At 41.7% G+C, this 7,641-nt stretch overlaps 1 long non-coding RNA gene and 1 pseudogene across 4 annotated transcripts; both read right to left on the bottom strand.

The window, feature by feature from the left end:
- The window catches only part of LOC115569846 (laminin subunit alpha-1-like), a 7,843-nt pseudogene extending 7,620 nt beyond the window's left edge, over positions 1 to 223 (bottom strand).
- A 3,705-nt stretch (positions 224 to 3,928) lies between these two features.
- Positions 3,929 to 7,386, bottom strand: LOC115569707 (uncharacterized). Of its 4 annotated transcripts, none has more exons than XR_003981607.1 (4): positions 7,323 to 7,386; positions 5,989 to 6,120; positions 5,802 to 5,893; positions 3,929 to 4,662 (listed from the first exon to the last, which is right to left on the bottom strand). It is a non-coding gene; the product is annotated as an uncharacterized LOC115569707 (long non-coding RNA). The 4 variants fall into 4 exon arrangements; XR_003981609.1 differs by having other exon boundaries at positions 6,992 to 7,363; XR_003981608.1 differs by lacking the exon at positions 7,323 to 7,386 and adding an exon at positions 6,397 to 6,912.
- Positions 7,387 to 7,641: the final 255 nt, after the last annotated feature.

Below are 7,641 nucleotides of genomic sequence, written 5' to 3'. Positions count from 1 at the left end.
TCGTTCGATCAGCAACAACAGCAGCAGCAGCTTCATGTCTGCGACCAGCGGCTGAGGAGCTGAATGGACCTGGACCTGAACTGGACCTGGACTGGACATGCACTGGGACTAACTGGACTCAGACCGGTTCCCTGTGTGAGAATAAATGTGGAGAGGAGGAATGCGTTGCTGCAGAGTCTCTGTTGGCACAAACACTGACTCCCTCATTCATTCAGCTCAATGAGAGGAGGAGGGAGGGGGGGTGGACTGTACCATCTCACCTGCTGATGGGGGGGGCGGGGTCACCTCGTCTGTAAAGGATCATTCTGCTGCTCTTATTTATTATTGGAGTCAAATGTCTGTCAACAATGAACGTTCAGTTTTCTCTTGTTCTCCTTCTAACTTCAGCACGTCATGAAGTTAAAGTTGTGGTTTTATTGTTGTCTCTGAAGGTCAAACATCACTTATCAATCATTTAAATCAGATTGATCAGCAGTGATTGGATCGTTACAGGAGCACTGAACTGTTTATCAAATGTTCAAATCTTCATGTGTGACGTCTCAAAATAACATAAATGATGTCAGAATCCTAAAGTATTTATTTAAAGGAAAGAGAGGAAAGTATAAAATCTGGAAAATACAGCGTCCTGCTCCTTTAACTGCTGCAGTCTGCTCAGACCATTGTCTCAGTCAGGAGGGGGGGCTGCACCGTGTGTGTGTGTGTGTGTGTGTGTGTGTGTGTGTGTGTGTGTGTCTTTATCACATGGTGGGGCCAAATCCATGACAGCACACTCACGTTTTGGGTTCCATAATCCGAGTGGGGTCTCAAACTCTGGACCTCATTAGGATTATGCTTAGTTATGTGAAACTAAGGTCTAAATAATGCCCTGTGAAGTTTTCAGGGTTAACCCCAAAATGCACATCTACCAACAGAATGTGCTTCAGTTAACTTAGCAAAGTGAACTTAGAAGCAGGAACACACACTCTAAGCACACTTTGCTCACTGCGCATGTGCAAGCAGCCAACAATGGCAACTAATGCTTTGCTGCTAACAGGGACCTCATTTTTAGGTAATTAAACCAATTAACTGCAAAGACAGGATAAAGCACCAAATATGACACATGATACATGATTCATAATTAATATTTACACATGTAAAATAAATATTTTTTAAGATCTTAAAGTTTATAATAGCTGATCAGTAATACCTTGTCTAAAACGTTTTCCATTTGTAGTGTCCCAGTGTATGTCAGAGATGCAAATGCTAAGCTAAAAATGTAGCCATGCTTATAGTAACTATACTGGTTAGCTGCTGAGAAGACAAGCTCAACCTGACCAGCTGAAGATGTCTGATGTTAACTAGAGAGGTTTTCAGGACTCCAGCCTGTTTTCCTCTTAAAATGTAACAGATGGTTGGATCTCTGTGGATCACCTGAAAGGGTTAAAGGACTCCATCCATCTTAGTTTGACAAATTAGGGGCCCCCAAACAGCATCTTGCATAGGGCCTCCAAAGAGACAGAAGCGGCCCTGCTTGAGTTGAATAAAGCACTGCAGAATAGGGGCACCACCTCAATTCCTTTTGCTCTTTGACTAATCTGTAGGAAAATAATCAATTTTGACCAGACAAGGTTAACTTAAATATCAGTTAATTCTAACCAATTTCAAATCAATTAATTTAATCTGATAACTGAAGTAGGGAGTTCGACACAGTTATCATTTGTTCTCCACAGTAAAGCTAACCTCCAAAGACAGTGACTTACTGTTATATGTATTTATTTGCCTGTAGTTCAGAGTAAATACTGAACAGGTATCAGACAAATGCTGAGTCTGTCATGACTAATGTAATGAGTTTATGAATGAAATGTGGCTGATGGTGAAATTGTGTGTGGAGAAGGCAGTTCAATATAAAGTGAATCATTTAATGCTAATACAGCCTGGAAGAGAGTTTCTGGAAGAAACTTAACAAAAGTTGAAGGTGAAAGATATAAGAAGATATCAAAAGATATAAGAGAGTAAAACTTGAAATACTGAAGAGAGCCAACATATAAAAAGAATACAAGTAATTTAGAAGTTTGGAAGAGAAGTGTTGAGGTCAGAGAGACATGAAATACATCATGTGTTCCTACATGTGTTTTAAAGTCACTGATCGATAACTTGTTGATGAATACAATCAATAACATAATTTTATGGAGCCTTATAAGTAATTTATTATATTTTTAAAGTGTTGATGTAGCACGGGAAGATGACAGTCTTGGAAGGCCGGTTGGTGACGACCACCTCCATCCAAACTGAAGGATGAAGAAGGTGGAAGCAGGTTAGCGTTACACCTCCGTCTCTTTGCTCTGAGGGCCGTTAACACTGGAGGAGAGATCACCTGTGACTCTGGAGGACCTGACTGGCTTTGGAGGAAACAGGTTTGTCAAAATCATTGTCTCTCATTTGGACGAGTATTGATGGTGAACATTAACATTAATGCTAAAGGAGAACTTTGGTCGATTTAAACATGCAGCTTCATTGCTCAAGCTACCCTTGACTTGCCAGTACCGAAGACGCGAACACATTTGGTCCAACCATTACAGAGCTCCGTGAACGGAGACTTAGCGTTTACAGCTAACAGCATGGGGTCAGAACTTTACACTGTGTTTTAAGCATCTTAACATGCTCCACATCTCACACCAGAAGTTATGCAACATCAGCAGACACCTTAGCACACAGCACTGTAGCGTGTATGACTCAAACTGAATAAAAAAGTAGTTAAAACAGTGTGTTTGTGCAAGCAGCTACTTACCTGTTTGTTGACATCCGTGTGTTCCGGTAGCTAGACCAAACTAGCGTATCCACCAAGTGTGCACTTAACAGGCTTAACAGGCTATTGTAAGGCTCATGGCTCATGACAGGCTGTAACATGGACATGTACATTATGAACAGAAACACGAAAATGCTGGATTACGTTTCCGTCTCCGCCAGTGACGGAGTAAGTGCACGCTCGACGGATCGACTAGTTTGGTCTAGCTACCGGAAGACGCAGATGTCAACAAACAGGGAAGTAGCTGCTTGCACAAACACACTGTTTTAACTACTTTTTTACTCAGTTTGAGTCATACACGCTACAGTGCTGTGTGCTAAGGTGTCTGCTGATGTTGCATAACTTCTGGTGTGAGATGTGGAGCATGTTAAGATGCTTAAAACACAGTGCAAAGTTCTGACCCCATGCTGTTAGCGTTCAATGCTAAGTCTCCGTTCACGGAGCTCTGTAATGGCTGGACCAAATGTGTTCGCATCTTCGGTACTGGCAAGTCAAGGGTAGCTTGATCAATGAAGCTGCATGTTTAAATCGACCGAAGTTCTCCTTTAATGAGTTTCTTTCCTTAGAGTTGAACCAGTGGTGTCTGTGCCTCTGATGAGCTTGTGTTGTGTGTAGTTCAGGACAGCAGGATATTGAAGTCTGCCTTGTTTAATACATCATTTAGGATTAATTGAATTAAAGCAATTCAAATGTACATTGTGCTTAGTGCACATTACTGTCTATAAATAGGTACCAGCAATTAGTACATTCCTGTATTTGTCCCTCTGTCTCACTTCAGTGTGTTACTTCTGACAGATACAGTCACCCACATAGCAAAATTGGTCTGGCCCAGCTCTGGCCCAAATAAGGCACTTGCACTCGGCCGACATACCGCAAATAATGACGCCCCCCCAGTGGCCCGGATATGGTTTGCCAGAGCTGGCTCACACATGGGCCAGCTCTGGGCCAACTGCAAACACACACAGTTGGTCCAGAACTGGCCCATGTGTAAGCCAGCTCTGGCAAACCAGATCTGGGCCACTGGGGGGGGCGTCATTCTTTGCAGTATGTCAGCCAAGTGCAAGTGCCCCATGTGGACCAGAGCTGGGCCAGACGTCAGTCTAATCCATGCTGCATCTGGCCCGGATTAAAAAACAACAGAGGTACAATTATACAAATGACTTTATTTTCACAGCTAATTTCCAAAATACATTTCCAATATTGAATAATCAATGCAAAGTGTTATCAGATAAGTGCAATATGCATCGGAACATTCAGCACTTTTTTCACAATTCAAAAAGCGGCAACATTTTAACACTGAAAAGTTGTATAGTTGGCAGTATATGACTGCAGCCATGCTGCATTCATTGTAAACACACATCCTTTACAATAAAAGCATAGTATCAGAAATTATAGACTTCAAAATAAAACTCTGAGATTTTTCCATTCACATGTACGACCCACTTGGGTCCTGACCCATCAGTTGAGAGCCACTAGCATAGACTGTTCAAAAACATACAATGCAGCAGAATGTTGCATAATACCTTAACATATACTTACAACATATCTGTCAGCAAACACAACATGTCAAGAGTTTACAGAACATTATGAATTTAACATTCACTGCCATATCTTCAGTTTAAAAACCAACACTGAACATTTTAGACAAAACAACTTGGCATAGACTTTCACACCATGCATAGGAACATCACGTCTCCATGTGTTCCACCAGCAGTAGCACCTTACAAAAGGTGAAGAGAGTTCAGATCAAAAGTCTAAAATGCATTACGCATGAGAGCTTCTCTCACTGTCCATCATTCTCATTTACTCACTTCCTCCGCTGTTCCCATCAGGTGCTTTCTGCAACCATTTTGTAATCCTGGTCTCGATTTCTTGGTCTGTGGCATCAGAAGTCAGACACACACATACAAACACACAAATTAATGAATATCACAGTACAGTTCACAAGTGACACATCTGATGACTAGCCAATAAATATGATTGGCACTACATTCCAACAGCCATCAGTGTGTTTGGCCATTAACATGCCCCCCCCCCATGCATTGAATGGAAAAGAAATTCATTAAACTATTTAACAGTTTTTTTACTTTATTTAAATTTTGTGATGACGAATGCAATCACATTGCTGCAATTTAAGTTGTTAGAATACACATATAAAGCACTAGGGATGTTCCTGATTAAACGACTGGTCATGTAAATGTTTCAAACATCGCTTGTCGTCACCAGAAATAGTGTAATCTGGTGTAAAAGGTGGCAGCGAGTCCGGCAGTATCTCGACATAGAAAATGAAAATAAGGATGTAGCCTGTGTCAGAGTAAACTGGCATGGTATAAGTGCTCGACCGGAGCAATGCATAACCACATTCAGTACCCACATCACACACACACATTCACATCAGCCTGCTTGCAGATCTTGCCAAACAAATTTCTACAACATCCCCCCCTCAGAGAAGAAAATAACAGCTGCACCCCCCCAAATAATTATTATTGCTATCATTACTGTTAATATTTTTGCTGTTGCTATACGTCATGTTCCATGCATTGTCAGACATTGGGATGGCATTTAGCTCGGCAGCAGCAGCTTCTCCATCATCACTGAACACAACTGAACTCCGTTTTTATTTAAATGAGGAGCTGTTTGATAGATACCATTGATCCCACTGTTCAACAACCAAATGCTGATATAGTTGGCACTTAGTGGCACACATTAATGAACTGAACTATGTTAATGAAATGTGTCATCTTCTCTGACCACTGACATGCTGTGTGGCTACCGTTAGCAGTGCTAGCAGCAGCCTGCTCTCCGTGCAGGATAACATCCACATCTGATGATTTTCCAACTTTTACTAAATCATTAATAATTAGATGCTAAAATCATAACATTCCATCCATTTCTACATAGGCACTCTTTAAAAAAGAAAAAGAAAAAAAGAATTAAAATACCACTGAGCCATCAGCTATTCTGGATTGCACAACCTCATCTCAAACAGGCTGGGCTTTGAAACAGTTTTCTTTACCTTGTAGGCCTTGATTAGCTCCTCTGTTTTTCACCAAGATAGAGAATGAGGCCTCTGATCACAGCCTCTCTTCTGGACTCAATGCTGTTGTGCTATAAAAAAAGAAAGGAGATCATGCTAAGTACAAACATCAGAATGCTAATATATAACTAACTATTTAACTGCAATGAGTACATGCCTCATTTACCATGTCACAGGTCTCATCAAGTTTCTTCCCAACAGCTTAGAGGCTCAACAGCCTGGGTGTGTATTGGTCCAACTTCCCCAGTAATGTGAACTGTAGTGGCTTTAGTGTGATCCTCCATAATTCATTCTTGATCTGCAAAAGAGGTCAGAAGTGAGATGGAGAAACATCTTGAGATACAGAAAAAAAGAATAACAGAGACACAGAGCAACAAAAACAGAACAGAGTCATGCATTGTATTCTGACAGCCTCATCAGGCTTACTTGTGCTGCATTTTAGACTGGGCTGTCACAACATTTTTTTCAGTGAAAGACCAGAATCTCTGCCCCCAAAAATTACTTTTTGTCTGGTCCATAAACTGAAATAATCTAACATGTGTCCACTTTCCCCACAACAATTGTTTTTGCATACCTTCACCAGTGTGCTTGACACGATAAATCATCTGATAAGCACACAATGACATAGTAACTGACCACTAAAGAGATCGTCTATGCAGCACGCGTCTCACTCTGCCCCCTGTACAGTGGGCTCTCTATTTGAGAACTCGGCGCGGTGTATCACCTGCAGCGTGGCTCGCTCTGCCCTCTGCTGCGGTTCGTGGCTAACAAGCAGACCTAACTTAACAACCTAGATGTAGGCTAAGTTACCTGCTAGTTAGCAGCCACCGCTGCGACCAAAAACCGGCCACACAAACCCAAACACACACGGCCGACTTACAGCTAACACTCCTCGCTAACGGGGTTAGCTAACGGCTAACCCCGTTAGCGAGGGGTAGCCCCGTACACCGGGGTGTTAGCCGTTAGCGAGGGGTGTTCGCGGCACCAGGCGCCCCTCGCTAACGGCTACTGCCTCGCTAACGGTGTTAGCCATTAACGGTTAGCCGTTAGTGAGGAGTTACCGAGGGGCGCCTTGTGTCGCGTACACCCCTGGCTAACGGCTAACCCCCCCGGTGTTAGCCGATAGAGAGGGATTCTGCACAGTGCCATAGATAGAAATGCATACTAACGTTAGTTTACTCTATCACTCTGGTTCTGCACGCAGCCATAAACCGGCACCCAGCGCTGTCTGATTAACGTAATGTGAAAGAAAAAACACATCCATGCTTACTTTAAATTATAGTCACTTGCAAACGTCAGGTTCAAATTACATTTGAAGCAAGTATTTTAAAACTTGCTAACATTTGTTTCAAGTTACACAGAAGTCTGTTGAAGCCACTGTTGTTAATTACAAATTACATCAAGTGCCTCCAGTTATTTTACTTATTTCTACAACAATGTAAAACCTGAAAGATTGTAGTAAGTAACCAACTATATCAATAACATTAACTAAATTCTTACCTTAACAGTTCAGTCTCCCATTTTTCAAATTTCTCCTTCTGTCTTTGCTCAGGCGTTTGGCGCGAATACCCAGAATGCACCACAGGGGGGGGGGAGTCGGAGTAAATACAAAGTGTAGAAGATTTGTTGATCCGCTTACATACAGCTTGTTAGGGAAAACAATCAAAATTACTTGTGTTTTGAACAAATGTAGAATAATTCACAACTTGATATATTCATGTCTAGAGACAAACTTTGTTTTGTATTGTTATTATCACAGGATTAATTATGTTACAATTATTTATTCTTAGATTGACTTGTTTCAGTGTATAGAAACGCC

Source organism: Sparus aurata, chromosome 19 (assembly GCF_900880675.1).
Source record: "Sparus aurata chromosome 19, fSpaAur1.1, whole genome shotgun sequence".
Classification (NCBI taxonomy): Eukaryota; Metazoa; Chordata; class Actinopteri; order Spariformes; family Sparidae; genus Sparus; species Sparus aurata.
The sequence above is the reverse complement of the archived record's forward strand: the minus strand, read 5'-3'. Positions and strand labels throughout refer to the sequence as shown.